Here is a 15,579-nt window from a genome sequence, read left to right as displayed (position 1 = left end):
GTTTTAGTCCGTAGGACGACATACAATCATACCATAGGCTAGTTTCTAGGGTTTAGCCTCTCCAATCTCGTGGTAGATCAACTCTTGTAATACTCATATCATCAAGAATAAATCCAGCAGGACGTAGGGTTTTACCTCCATCAAGAGGGCCCGAACCTGGGTAAAATATCGTATCCCCTGCCTCCTGTTACCATCCGCCTTAGACGCATAGTTCGGGACCCCCTACCCGAGATCCGCCGGTTTTGACACCGACATTGGTGCTTTCATTGAGAGTTCCTCTGTGTCATCGCCGTTAGGCTTGATGGCTCCTATGATCATCGATAGCGATGCAGTCCAGGGTGAGACTTTTCTCCCCGGACAGATCTTTGTGTTCGGCGGCTTCGCACTGCGGGCCAACTCACTTGGCCATCTGGATTAGATCAAAAGTTACGCCCCTGGCCACCAGGTCAGGTTTGGAAGCTTAAATTACACGGCCGATATCCGCGGAGACTTCATCTTCGACGGATTTAAGCCCCTGCCTTGTGCGCCACGCGGTCACGATGAGTACGATTTAGCTCTACCATCGGACCGTATTCAGGAGATCGCACCGGCAGCCACTCCGAGCCTCAATTCGGAGCCAGTTGCGCCATCCATGGACAGGTGGATAGACCCCATCACGGAGGCCGTATCCTCAGCGGTGATCGAGCCGAATATCGAACTTACCCTTCACGAGAGTTGTGTTGCCAAACTGTCGGATCCTTCTCCGGCCACGGACTCCGAACCGCCTGCGCCCGTTCCTATCGAATCTGATTGGGCGCCGATCATGGAGTCTACCTCCACGGATATTTTTTAGCACTCTCCCTTCAGCGACATACTGAACTCATTAAGGTCTCTCTCCTTGTCAGGAGGATCCTGGCCGAACTATGTCCGGCAGGATTGGGATGCGGATGACGAAGAAATTCACCGCCCACCCACCACCCACTTAGTAGCCACTGTCGACGACTTAACCGACATGCTCGACTTCGACTCCGAAGACATCGACGGTATGGACGACGATGCGGGAGATGAAGAGGAACCACTGCCCACAGGGCACTAGACAGCCACCTCATCATATGATATATACATGGTGGACACACCCAAAGAAGGCAATGGCAACGGGACAGGGGAGGATGACCCCTCCAAGAAGCAACCCAAGCACCAGCGTCAGCGGCGCCACTCTAAGTCCCGCCAAGGCAAAAGCGTTGATACCGGCACCGGAGATAATAGCACTCCAGACAGTGCTGAAGGCAATAACAATCCCCTCCAGCAAGATTTAGAGCAGGAGGATGGAGAAGCCAGCCCTCCTAAGAGAGCGGCAGATGGAGAGGCGGAGGATGATAATTACATGCCTCCCTCCGAAGACGAGGCAAGCCTCGACGATGACGAATTCATCGTGCCAGAGGATCCCGTCGAACAAGAGCGCTTCAAGCGCCGGCTTATAGCCATGGCAAATAGCCTTAAGAAAAAGCAGCAGCAGCTTCAAGCTGATCAAGATTTGCTAGCTGACAGATGGACTGAAGTCCTGGCGGCCGAGGAATATAAACTCGAACGCCCCTCCAAGAGTTACCCAAAGTGCAGGTTGCCACCCCGACTGGAGGAGGAAGCACCGAAAGCCACATCCCCGGTGTATGACGCGGATGATCGGCCACCTCATGGCCGCGACAGAGAGGCATTCCAGCCAAAAACTCAGCCCGCACCCCGACGCCATTCAAATAAAAAGGTATGGGGAAATACGCCAGACCTGCGAGACGTATTGGAGGACAAAGCAAAACACGCAAGATCGATCAACGGATAACAAGGGCGCGCCACTGTGCGAGACGATAATCGTCACGCCGGATACAGTAAAAGTAAGTCCGGCCGGGCCGAACATAGCGGGCAAGACTCATTTGAGCTGTGTCGCGATATAGCCCAGTACAGAGGCGCGCACACCCCTTATGCTTCATAGACAAAGTAATGGATCATCAAATCCCAGAGGGTTTCAAACCCGTAAATATAGAATCATACGACGGCACAACAGATCCTGCGGTATGGATCGGGGATTTCCTCCTCCACATCCACATGGCCCGCGGTGATGACCTACACGCCATCAAATACCTCCCACTCAAACTCAAAGGACCAGCTCGGCATTGGCTCAACAGCTTGCCAGCAGAGTCCATTGGCTGTTGGGAAGATCTAAAATCCGCATTCCTCGACAACTTTCATGGCACTTATGTGCGACCACCAGATGTCGATGACTTGAGCCACATAATTCAGCAGCCAGAGGAATCGGCCAGGCAATTCTGGACAAGGTTCCTAACAAAGAAAAATCAAATCGTCGACTGTCCGGATGCAGAGGCCCTAGCAGCTTTCAAGCACAACATCCGCGACGAATGGCTCGCCCGGCACCTTGGCCAGGAAAAGCCAAAATCTATGGCAGCCCTCACGACACTCATGACCCGCTTCTGTGCGTGAGAGGACAGCTGGTTGGCTCGCAGCAATAACATATCAAAGAACCATGGTACTTCGGATACCGAGGACGGCATCGGTAGGTCACGTCGCAACAAACATAAGCGCCGCATTAACAACGACAATACCGAGGATACGGCAGTCAATGCCGGATTCAAAGGCTCTAAACCTAGTCAGCGGAAAAAGGCATTCAAAAGAAGCACTCTGGGCCCGTCCAGTTTGGACCGTATACTCGATCGCTCGTGTCAAATACACGGCACCCCCGACAAGCCAGCCAACCACACCAACAGGGATTGTTGGGTGTTCAAGCAGGCCGGCAAGTTAAATGCCGAAAACAAAGATAAGGGGTCACATAGCAATGACGAGGAGGAGCCCCGGCAGCCGAACACCAGAGGACAGAAGAGGTTCCCCCCCCCCCACAAGTGCGGACAGTGAACATGATATACGCAGCCCACATCCCCAAGAGGGATCAGAAGCGTGCGCTCAGGGACGTATATGCGTTGGAGCCAGTCGCCCCAAAGTTCAACCCATGGTCCTCCTGTCCGATCACCTTCGATCGCAGAGACCACCCCACTAGTATCCGTCATGGCGGATTCGCCGCACTGGTCCTAGACCCAATCATTGATGGATTTCACCTCACTCGAGTCCTCATGGATGGCGGCAGCAGCCTGAACCTGCTTTATCAGGACATAGTGCGCAAAATGGGTATAGACCCCTCAAGGATCAAACCCACAAAAACGACCATTAAAGGTGTCATACCAGGTGTAGAGGCCCATTGCACAGGCTCAGTCACACTGAAAGTGGTCTTTGGATCCCCGGATGACTTTCGAAGCGAAGAGTTAATCTTCGACATAGTCCCGTTCCGCAGTGGCTACCATGCACTGCTCGGGCGAACCGCATTTGCGAGATTCAATGCGGTACCGCATTATGCATATCTCAAGCTCAAGATGCCAGGACCTCGGGGGGTCATAACAGTCAATGGAAACACAGAGCGCTCTCTCCGCACGGAGGAACACACTGCGGCCCTCACAGCAGAAGCGCAAAGCAGCCTCTCAAGGCAATCCACTAGTTCGTCGATTAAGGACCCGGACACCTTCAAGCGCGCCTGGAATAATCGGCAACTGGACTGCCTGGCACGTTCCGAGCTCGCATAGCAATACGGCCCCCACCCCGGTCCCAGCCAAACGGCGAAATCCGTGCCACGTGTACATAATTACGCATTAAAAATACCATGGGCACAGGTGGGGAGGGGGGCACAACTACGGCACGCCCCAAGACGCGGCTTAAACCGCACTAGGGGCTTCCCACTTTGTTATTTTTCTCTTTCAGGACTTTAATCTCTGGAAACCCTGTATGGCAGCATGATTGCCGAACACATGATGCAGCAAACAAGGAGGCAGAGAGCTACGTCACACTACGGAACTCCCAGGTGGATTATGATAACGAGTGAAATACTTGCTTTAATACTATTCCTCAGCTCGCCCTTGGAAGGGACATGTCAAATAGTCCTACTTTTTGCTTATCGCACTACTTGTATCATTCTGCTCTAATGCACCTTTTTGAATAAAACAATACATAGCATTAAGACTATTATTGCATTCTTCCTTTACATATATATGTTCATTCATGACATCTAGCACCCGTACACTCTGGTACGGCCAATACGCCAGGGGCTTAATGCAGCGTGAGAAGTCCGAACACTTTCGATAGTGCGGCACCCCGAACTTATAGCATTATATGCATCAGCTCCGAATCATGTCTTGGGTCAATAGTTGGGTTTTCCCGGCTCCCATGTTTTGGTACCTTACGTTTCGCTATATCGGCTAAGGTAGCACAGGGAGAACTACTGCGATTGTGCCCCGGTTCTGTTGGGCTAAGAACCTCAGTAGAGAAAGCTAAAACTGACTGTCATGATAAGGCGAGAGACTGGTCGTTGTTCGAGAGGTTTCAAGTCCCTAAAGACTTATGCCGCTTAGAGCGAGGAGTCGGCCCTGTCCGGCTTAAGGCGCGTATTGCGCCCCGAATTCGGCCTTCCAAATACTAGGGGCTTCGCCGAAACTTAAAATTATAGAATTCTATGGCTAAGTGAGAGTGATAACGCATTATAGTCTGATTGCCTTGTTCGTTGTGCTGAGCACCTCCCTCGAAGGACCCCAACAATGGGAACAAGAGTGCTCAGGTTTATCCCGAACACCCCAGCACTCGTGGCGTGGGGGCAGAAGCCGACGACTAGCCATCTCTCAGATTGGATAAACAGCCGAACAGAAGGCAATATTTTAAATTCAAACAAGCGTTGCATAGCGTATATGAACAAGTTTTCATAATACATGATTACACGAGCAAGTTTACTCAAATATTACATCTTTCGCACACTCGTCCGCTACAAGACGGGCACCCTTCAGGACACCCTCATAGTACATCTCGGGGTGGCGATGCTCCTTGCCCTGCGGTGGCCCTTCCTTCACCAGCTTCACGGTGTCCATCTTGGCCCAGTGCACCTTCGCACGAGCGAAAGCCCGACGTGCACCTTCGATGCAGACGGACCGCTTGATGACTTCCAGCTGTGGGCAGGCATCCACAAGCCGCCTCACCAGGCCGAAGTAGCTGTTAGGAAGGGCGTCACCAGGCCACATCCGGACTATAAAGCCCTTCATGGCCTGTTCGGCCGCCTTGTTCAGCTTGACCAGTTGCTTCAGCTGGTCGCTCAGAAGCATCGGGTGTTCGGTCTTAGTATACTGAGACCAGAACAGCTTCTCCATTGAGCTTCCCTCCTCGGCCTGGTAAAACTGTGCGGCGTCCGACACGCTGCGGGGCAAATCTGCGAATGCTCCTGGAGAGCTCCGGATTCGGGAAAGTAACAAGTAATTTACTTTCACATGCTTGCTTTGCATATAGAATGCCTTACCCGCCGCTATCTTCTTCATCGCATCAATCTCCTGGAGAGCCTTTTGGGCTTCAGCCTTGGCACTCTTTGCACTCTCAAGGGTCGCGGCAAGCTCGGACTCTTGCGTCTTCAAGTCAAGCTCCAACGCCTCGTGCTTCGTCACGAGAGCGTGGAGCTCTTGCTGCACCTTGCCCACCCGTGCCTCTTGTTTTTCCCGCTCGGTGCGCTCCTGGGCCGCTTTGTTTTCGGCCTCGGATAGCGCTTGCTTCAGGGTTGCCACTTCGGTCGTGGCCCCTGGCAGATTAAAGATGATCCTGTCATTTTGCAATCACATCACTTTTATATATATACATATCTACAGACTAGGTATTACTTACCTTTGTTCTCCTCGAGCTGCCTCTTGGCAAGGCCGAGCTCTTTCTTGGACCCTTCAAGGTCCTGCTTCAGTACGGCGACCTCCGCAGTCAGTGCGGCAGAGGCCAGCAGTGAAGCCTGCATACGCATATAGACATACTTATATTAGACTCCTACAGATATTAGTTCATCCTCTATTCGGCTTTTCTTTTTGAACACCAAACAGAGCATCAGGGGCTACTATCTATGCGGTAATATTTTTTCTATATTTCAAATACTTACCTCAAAGCCTATTAGAAGGCTGGCACAGGCTTCAGTCAGTTCGCTCTTGGCGGACTGAACCTTCTGGATCACCGCACTCATAATAGTGTGGTGCTCTTTGTCGATGGAAGCGCTGCAAAGCGCTCCCAGTAGATTGGCCGGTGCCTCTGGATGGACAGAGGTCACCGGCATGGGCGTCTTGCCCCTTTTGGAAGGAGGTCGCCTGCCTGAATCTGGAACCACTGGGGGTTCCGGCGTAGTGTTCGGCTGAAGGCCGAACTCGGAGCCCTCGGGAGCCTTACCCCCTCTGCTCCCGGAGTCCGAAAGGTCGCCTTGAGGTGCCTTCGGGACTTTCTCCCCTCGATCCGGTGCCTCTCGAGATAGCACCTCGGCATTGTCCGTAGGGCAAGCTGAGGTGGCTGAAAGTGCAACTATCCCTAGGTGGTTTTGGTAATTCATAACAACATATAGCTCATTGAGCTAATGCTATTCCAAGATGACTATTTCAGGAAAGCTCAATGATTGACATGGCATGGATGTGAAAGTGGAACCCTCAAAATGCTAAGGACAAAGGATTGGCTCAAGCTCAAAAGCTCAAGACTCTTCATTTTATATTTTAGTGATCCAAGATCACATTGAGTCTTTAGGAAAAGCCAATACTATCAAGGAGGGATGAGGTGTTGCTTAATGAGCCTCTTGCTTCATGTGCTTAGTGATATGCTCCAAAACCCTCAACTACTTTCCCATATCCACATATGACCTAAACCCAAAGCCAAACTCGGTCCTACCGATTATTTCTATCCGGCGCCACCGAGTTTCACTTGTCATAAGCCACTGCCAAACCCTAGCAATTCGGTTCTACCGATAGGGATCTCGGTCTCACCGAGATGGGATTGCAAACTCTCTGTTTCCCTTTCGTAACTTTTCGGTCTCACTGAAAGAGCGAATCGGTCCCACCGAGATTGCAATGTAAATTCAGTGTTTCCTTTTTGTAACTTTTCGGTCTCATATGTTCTAAGAGAGAACCACCTACTCATGTGTTGAGACCAAGATATTCCATTCCTACCATATGAATCTTGATCTCTAGCCTTCCCCAAGTTGCTTTCCACTCAAATCTTCTTTCCACAAAATCCAAACCCTATGAGAGAGAGTTGAGTGTTGGGGAGTCTATCATTTGAAGCACAAGAGCAAGGAGTTCATTACCTACACACCATTTGTTACTTCTTGGAGAGTGGTGTCTCCTAGATTGGCTAGGTGTCACTTGGGAGCCTCCGACAAGATTGTGGAGTTGAACCAAGGAGTTTGTAAGGGCAAGGAGATCGCCTACTTCGTGAAGATCTACCGGTAGTGAGGCAAGTCCTGTGTGGGCGATGGCCATGGTGGGATAGACAAGGTTGCTTCTTCGTGGACCCTTTGTGGGTGGTTGCTTCTTCGTGGACCCTTTGTGGGTGGAGCCCTTTGTGGACTCGCGCAACCGTTACCCTTTGTGGGTGGAGCCCTCCGTGGACTCGCGCAACCGTTACCCTTTGTGGGTTGAAGTCTCCATCAACGTGGATGTAGGATAGCACCACCTATCCGAACCACGGGAAAAACATCCGTGTCTCCAATTGCGTTTGATTTCTCCAAACCCTTCCCTTTACATTCTTTCAAGTTGCATGCTTTACTTTCCGCTGCCAATATACTCTTTGCATGCTTGCTTGAATTGTGTGATGATTGCTTGACTTGTCCTACAATAGCTAAAATCTGCCAAGAACTAAAATTGGGAAAAGGTTAAGTTTTTATTTGGTCAAGTAGTCTAATCACCCCCCTCTAGACATACTTTCGATCCTACAAGTGGTATCAGAGCTTTGGTCTCCATTTGCTTTGATCTCCAAGCTTTTGGTGGTCATAGCCTTGGTTTCACAACCTAGGAGAGTATGGCGTCTAGCGAGAGAAATTATCACCGTAGAGGTCCTTACTTTGATAGTACTAATTTTGCTAGTTGGAAGCATAAAATGAAAATGCATATTCTTGGACATAACCCCGTCGTTTGGGCTATTGTGTGTGTTGGTTTGCAAGGTGACTTCTTTGATGGGAAAGAACCAAACCGTGAAGCTACCGCGGATGAGTTGAAGATGTTGCAATACAATGCTCAAGCTTGTGATATTCTCTTCAACGGATTGTGCCCCGAAGTATTCAACAAAATTAGCCGTCTTGAGAATGCAAAGGAAATTTGGGACACTTTGATTGATATGCACGAAGGTACCGACTCCGTCAAGGAATCCAAGTTGGATGTGCTTCAAAGTCAACTTGACAAGTTCAAAATGAAGGATGGTGAAGGTGTCGCTGAAATGTACTCTAGGCTTGCTCTCATCACAAATGAGATTGCCGGCTTAGGAAGTGAAGAGATGACCGATAGATTCATCATCAAGAAGATTCTAAGAGCCTTGGATGGAAAATATGACACCGTGTGCACATTGATCCAAATGATGCCCAATTACAAAGATCTCAAGCCAACGGAGGTGATTGGAAGAATTGTTGCTCATGAGATGTCACTTAAGGATAAAGAGAAACTTCACAACAAATCAAGTGGTGCCTACAAAGCCTCATGTGAAGCCCCTACATCATCAAGTGAGAAACAAAACTTCAATGAAGAACTGAGCTTAATGGTGAAGAACTTCAACAAGTTCTACAAGAGTAGAAGCAAAGATAGAAGCTTCAAGTCAAGGTCCTATAGTGACAAAAGATCTTCTAGTCGAGAGCGAAATTGCTACAGTTGTGGAAGACCCGGACACTATTCCAATGAGTGTACGGCTCCCTACAAGAGAAGAGAAGATTCTCCAAAAAGAAGAAGCAAAGAATCACCACCAAGAGAGAGAAGGAGTACAGATGATCGTTATGAATGAAGATACTCACGGAGAAGCAAGGATTCGGAAAGGAAGGAAAAATCATCAAGGAGCTACACAAAACGAAGACATCAAGCTCATGTTGGTGAATGGGTATCCGGCTCCGACTCCGACAGCCACTCCGAGAGAAGTTATCACTCCGACTCCGAAGATACTCAAGATGAAGGTGTTGCCGGTCTAGCACTTGTGTCAACCAACTCCTACGACATATTTGACTCACCAAATGAAGGAATTGGAAGATGCTTCATGGCCAAAGGTCCTAAGGTAACACAACCCGAGTATGTTGATTTCAATAGTGATGAAGATGACTTGTTAGGTGATGATTTGCTTGTTGACAACTCTAGTGATGAATACTATGATGAAACGTCAATTAATCATGCTAATCAAGATAAAACGAATGACAATGATAAGGAGAAGATTGAGGCTCTAACTAAAGAACTAAACACTCTTAAGTTAGCTCATGAAACTATCTTCGAAGATCATCGAGAACTTTTAAGAGCTCATGAGAAATTACGCTTTGAAAAGCTCAATCTTGAGCAAGAGCATGAGTTCTTAAAAGCAATCAATGATGATCTCCGCAAGAAAAGTTCTTCTTACATTGCCAAGCGTTTACTCTTATCCACTTACATGCCTCAAGTCAAGTCTAGTAACAAGAACAAGAAAGATTCTTCTTCTAGCAGTAACAATGATCATGCTAAATCCAATATTGTTGCTTCTAGTAGTTCTCTTGATTCCACTAATGATTCTCTTAGCCAAGTTACACTTGAGCAAGAAAATAGCTTATTGAAGGGAATTATAGAGAAAGGAGTGTACAAAAGCCTTGCCGGGAGTAAGCAATTCGAGGAAATTGTGCGCAAGCAAGGAATGCACCAGAAGAATCAAGGTGTTGGTTTTGAACGAAAGTTCAATGCCAATGGAGTTGAGTGGGAAGAAGATCAATACCCCAAGACAAAGTTTGTTCCTCAACAAGAGAAGTATGATACTTATTTCAAGGGGACACAAGCTCAAGATGATCTTCCACCACAAGACTACAAGCAAAAATGCAAGGACAAGCTTCAAGAGGAAATTGATGCATTTGAAGAAGCTCCTAAGACCTTAGTCAAGTGGATTCCCAAGACTACTTCAAGTTCCACTTCATCAAGTACGACTACAACTCCAAGGATTCCCATCAAGATGGTGTGGATCCAAAAGAAGAAGAACTAGAGAGTTCTTGAGGGTGACTCCGCCAACATACTTCACTCTTATCATTTTGGCAAGAACAAGTGCAATCAACTTCCACATCTTGCACTAGTTCAAGGAGTCACAAACCCTCTTGTTGGTAAGACAAGGGACAAGGTAACCTAAAAGTTTTCATGGACATCATCTTGTGTGTGCGTCACTCTATGTCTATGGATATCCTTGTTTGTTCCTTGTGGGACTAACCCATGTAGGTATTGAAAGTGCAATTCACTCAAATGGATAGCTCCAAGTGATCTACATCAACATTGAGCATCCACATCTTCAACATCTACATGAAGTCATCATCGACAAAACCCGAGGTTAGTTCATCCCTCTAAGGGGGGGTATCACATCTAGGGGGAGCTTTACTCTAAGACTTGAGCTAAAGCAACTCTAAAGATGTGAACACAACAATGCTTTATGTAAAAGTGGTAACCCCACTTGAGCTTAAACGATGAGTATGACCTATGATCAAGTGTTCTCACTTGACTCCTAAGTCAATATACTCATATATAGATGACCTTGTCATCGCAAATTGCTTGGTAGATGCTAGAATTGGTTGTGCATGTCTTGTCACATATTTCATTTGCCATCTTATTGTGTGAGCATGCTGGTCGCATATTTTACTCATTCGAGGACATCCACTTGTTGTTTTGATTGTTTGGTTTTATTTCCTTTTGCCAAGTGGATGTACAAGAATGCCTAAGAACCTCCTCTAGCTATCTATGCTTTTCTCGTCTCAAACTCTATTCATGCTACATCACAAAATTTGATCAACTCAGATTCGAACCACTCTGTGTGAGGAGCGCTCGGAGTCCCCGATTCGTCATAGACTTAAACTTCCAAAACCTCTTTATGATTCTTGGTCTGACTGATACCCCACTTTCGGTTCTACCGAGATCATTAAGTTGATCTAGGTTTTCGATCTCGGTGCAACCGATTTGAACCTTTCGGTCACACCGAGTTTCAGTAACTACTTGCAGTTATGAATCTCGGTGCCACCGAGTCGATCCACTCGGTCACACCGACAGGGGGTCGGGCTATATATAGTCACGGGCAAAAATTTGGAAATTTCTCCAAACCCCTTCGCCCGCGCGATAGCCTGCTCTGCCAACGTGGTCTCCGAATCGTCTTCTCGCCGCCAGCCGCCTCCAGTCGCTGGTCTCCATCGCCGTCAACGGGAATTCTACCCCGCCGTTGCCGCCGTAGCGAGTCTCTGCCGAACTAGGGTATGGACTCGATCTTTGTGCTATTCTCCAATCTGATTCTTAGCACATTGTGATCATCATGATTCTTGCCACGATTGAAACACTCCTATCCAGTCAATGCACTCATAGATTAGGTTTGATTCAAAAATTCTAGGTTTAGGTTTCCACCGAAACCATCTCGGACCCACCGAGTTGAAAAACTCGGTCCCACCGATTTGGCTTATGCCATTGCACAAGTGAGACTCGGTCTGGCCGAGAATTACTTATCGGTGTGACCGATTTTGGAACTTTGTGAAACCCTAGCAGTCTCGGTGCCACCGAACTGTGACTCGGTCCAACTGAGTTCACTAGTTTAGGTTCCAAAACTGCTTCGGTATCACCGAGTTTAAAAATCGGTAGATCCGAGATGATTTCAGTGGGAAACTAAAACTAAGTTTTTGGATCATTCTTTTGCAAAAATCTCTGCATTTTGTGATGCTCATCTATTCTACCTCATCTATAAACTATTCATAGGGTCGGCAGACAGAGTTTGCAACATGTCAGACCAGAGTGACAGCCAGAATGTGTCAGAACAGCAAGTGCACATGAGTGAGGGCACTAGTCCCTCCAGCTCTTCAGATGATGGCAGCAGAAGTACCCCAAGCAATTTGCCAAAAGCTACCACTAGACAGAGGAAAAAGAAAACTTCAGATTCTGAAGATGAAGATTATGTGGCAGAGGAAGAGGCCACATCAAAGAGAGTTGAGCCAGCACAGGGCACAAAGCCAGGCTTAAAGATCAAAAGGCCAGCAGGCAGGCAGCCTATGTCAAAGGCTAGAGCTTCAACTGAAAAGCCTGCACCCAAAGAGCCAGTTGCTGCTGAAAGCAAGAAGAGGAAGGAAAGGGTCAAGAAGACCGTAGCCAGAGTGCTTGGAAAGGCTTCCATCATGGAAGAGGAAGAGGAAGAAGAGGTTGCTGCACCAGCACCTAAGGCACCCAAGCTAATGGGTGATGCTATCAAATCAGGGGCTACTGCATCTAAGCCCAAGGCTGCATCAAAGGTCAAGACAGCACCAAAGAGAAATACAAGGAGCATACCTGCTGCTGAGAAGAACAAGGCCCCAGTGCCTGAAGCTGCTGAAGAAGAGGATGAAGAGCAAGTTCTCAAAAAACTCAAGCCCAAGATCCCAGACCACAACGATGCTCATCCTGTGGCTGAGGATATGAAGCTCAGGAGAGACTCAGGGCTCAGGAAGTGGAGAGAAACAGATCCGTATGCTTCAAGGAGAAGGACTACATTACAGATTTCACACCAAGGAACAGCAAGATTTCTATGAGACAGTACTGCTTGACAAGAAGCCCATTGTATGTGACATGAGATGGGTCGACTGGACCTACATGAAGGAAAATGAGGAACACTACCCTGGAGTGTATGATAGCTTTAGTGCTTGTGGAGTTGCAGACTTTGTTGGGCAGAAGCTCACAAAGTGGAACGAGGAACTGATCATGCAATTCTACTCCACAACACACTTCTACCCAGATGGAAGGATCACATGGATGTCTGAAGGTACGAGGTACCAATCAACTGTTGAGGAATGGGCAAAGTTGATCAATGCCCCAGAGGAGCAAGCAGATGACTTGGACATTTATGCCAAGAAAAAGATGGATCATAACTCAATGTCCAATATGTACAAGGAAATTCCAAATGAAGCTCTTGAAACTTTCAAATTTGGCTCAGTGCATTATCTTCTGTCAGGGCTGCCAACTATCAATTGGATCTTGAGGCACACCTTATTGCCCAAATCTGGAGATCACAAGATGATCTGAGGCCATGCAATCAATTTGCTTCATGTATTTGATGTACCTCAGAAATTCAAGGTCATGAGCCTCATAGTAGAGACAATCAAGAGGACAGCAGCAGACCAGAAGAGGAGCTGTGGATATGCCCCATAGATTCAGGAGCTCATCAACTCCAAGATGGGCACGGGCATATACTTATTGGACAAGGAACACCTGCCCATCCATCCAGATTTTGAAGATAATCAAGTTGTTATGACTGAGAATGAACCATCATCAGCACAAGCACAAGCAAAGAAGGAGAAGGCAAGGAAGGAGAAAGCTGCCAAGATGCCAACTCAAGAGGAGGCATCTGAATATTTCTTGAAAACTAAACAAGAGCAGCTTGGTTACCTAATTGCATCCACCCTGCGGATTGAGAAAGGACTAGCCACCCTAACTCAGAACCAGGCAAGCCTAGAGAGAATTATGGAACAAAAGTTCTATGACTTGGATGTCAAGGTGACAGAGATTCAGACTGCAGTGGAGCAGCTCCAAGATGATATGCAGGAGAGGAAAGGGAAGACAACCACAGATGCCTTTGACAGAGTGCCATGAGGTCCGAGGTCATCTGCAGTGCCAGTTCCTGACACAAGAGCAACTGCCTCAGCTCCAGTCGTAGCACCAGCCCAACCTGCTCCAGCGTCTACTTCAGTTCCAACTCCAGCGTCTACTTCAGCGTCTACAGAAGCCTTCATCCTTGGAGTGATCCGGACTCCACCACCACCTGAAGATCAAGCCTGGGCGTCGATCTAGCACTATGCATTTTCTAGGAACTTTTTGGTAACTTGTTGCCAAAGGGGGAGAAAAAGGTATAGATCATAGGCTTCGAGAGAGAGAGAGTGTGTGTTGCTTTTTTCTCTCTTGCTTTATTTGGTGGTTTTTCGAACCTTGTTTGCTTTTGAGTGCTTGAGATACTATGTCATTGCTTGTGAGACATTGATGATCATGTGTTTGATCATAAGCTACACTTAATGTTTGCTTAATGCTATTATCTTATCTATCTTATGTGATCATTCACTTTTCTTGGTGATGAGTGCATGTATTTCATTCTTATCATTTTAAGCGCTCCACCAAGATGTATGTGACATGGAAGAGTAACCCATGACTCTAACTCTTTGTGCATTTGCAGTCCAAAGCAAATTTTAAATATGCACAAATTTAGGGGGAGCTCTTACTTATCACATACTTCTCAAAGCGACGATATATTTCATGCTTATTATCATTTGTCGAAGCTTTGATCTATATGTTGTCATCAATTACCAAAAAGGGGGAGATTGAAAGTGCAACTATACCTAGGTGGTTTTGGTAATTCATAACAACATATAGCTCATTGAGCTAATGCTATTCCAAGATGACTATTTCAGGAAAGCTCAATGATTGGCATGGCATGGATGTGAAAGTGGAACCCTCAAAATGCTAAGGACAAAGGATTGGCTCAAGCTCAAAAGCTCAAGACTCTTCATTTTTTAGTGATCCAAGATCACATTGAGTCTTTAGGAAAAGCCAATACTATCAAGGAGGGATGAGGTGTTGCTTAATGAGCCTCTTGCTTCATGTGCTTAGTGATATGCTCCAAAACCCTCAACTACTTTCCCATATCCACATATGACCTAAACCCAAAGCCAAACTCGGTCCTACCGATTCTTTCTATCCGGCGCCACTGAGTTTCACTTGTCATAAGCCACTGCCAAACCCTAGCAATTCGGTTCTACCGATAGGGATCTCGGTCTCACCGAGATGGGATTGCAAACTCTCTGTTTCCCTTTCGTAACTTTTCAGTCTCACCGAAAGAGCGAATCGGTCCCACCGAGATTGCAATGTAAATTCAGTGTTTCCTTTTTGTAACTTTTCGGTCTCACCGAAAGAGCAAATCGGTCCCACCGAGTTTGCCTAACCAACTCTCTGGTTAGCTAATTACCAAAATCGGTCTCACTGAGTTTGTGTAATAGGTCTCATCGAGATTACATTATGCCCAAACCCTAACCATATCGGTCCTACCGAGTTGCATGTCAGTCCCACCGAAAATCTCTAACGGTCACTAGGTTTACCTTTTCGGTCCGACCGAGTTTGTTGATTCGGTGCCACCGAGATTGAAAAACTGTGTGTAATGGTTGGATTTTGTGTGGAGGCTATATATACCCCTCCACCTCCTCTTCACTCGTGGGAGAGAACCATCAGAACACATACACAATTCCAACTCATATGTTCTGAGAGAGAACCACCTACTCATGTGTTGAGACCAAGATATTCCATTCCTACCATATGAATCTTGATCTCTAGCCTTCCCCAAGTTGCTTTCCACTCAAATCTTCTTTCCAAAAAATCCAAATCCTATGAGAGAGAGTTGAGTGTTGGGGAGACTATCATTTGAAGCACAAGAGCAAGGAGTTCATTACCTACACACCATTTGTTACTTCTTGGAGAGTGGTGTCTCCTAGATTGGCTAGGTGTCACTTGGGAGCCTCCGACAAGATTGTGGAGTTGAACC

The sequence above is a fragment of the Triticum aestivum genome, chromosome 4A (assembly GCF_018294505.1).
Source record: "Triticum aestivum cultivar Chinese Spring chromosome 4A, IWGSC CS RefSeq v2.1, whole genome shotgun sequence".
NCBI lineage: Eukaryota > Viridiplantae > Streptophyta > Magnoliopsida > Poales > Poaceae > Triticum > Triticum aestivum.
This window is presented reverse-complemented; position numbering follows the sequence as displayed.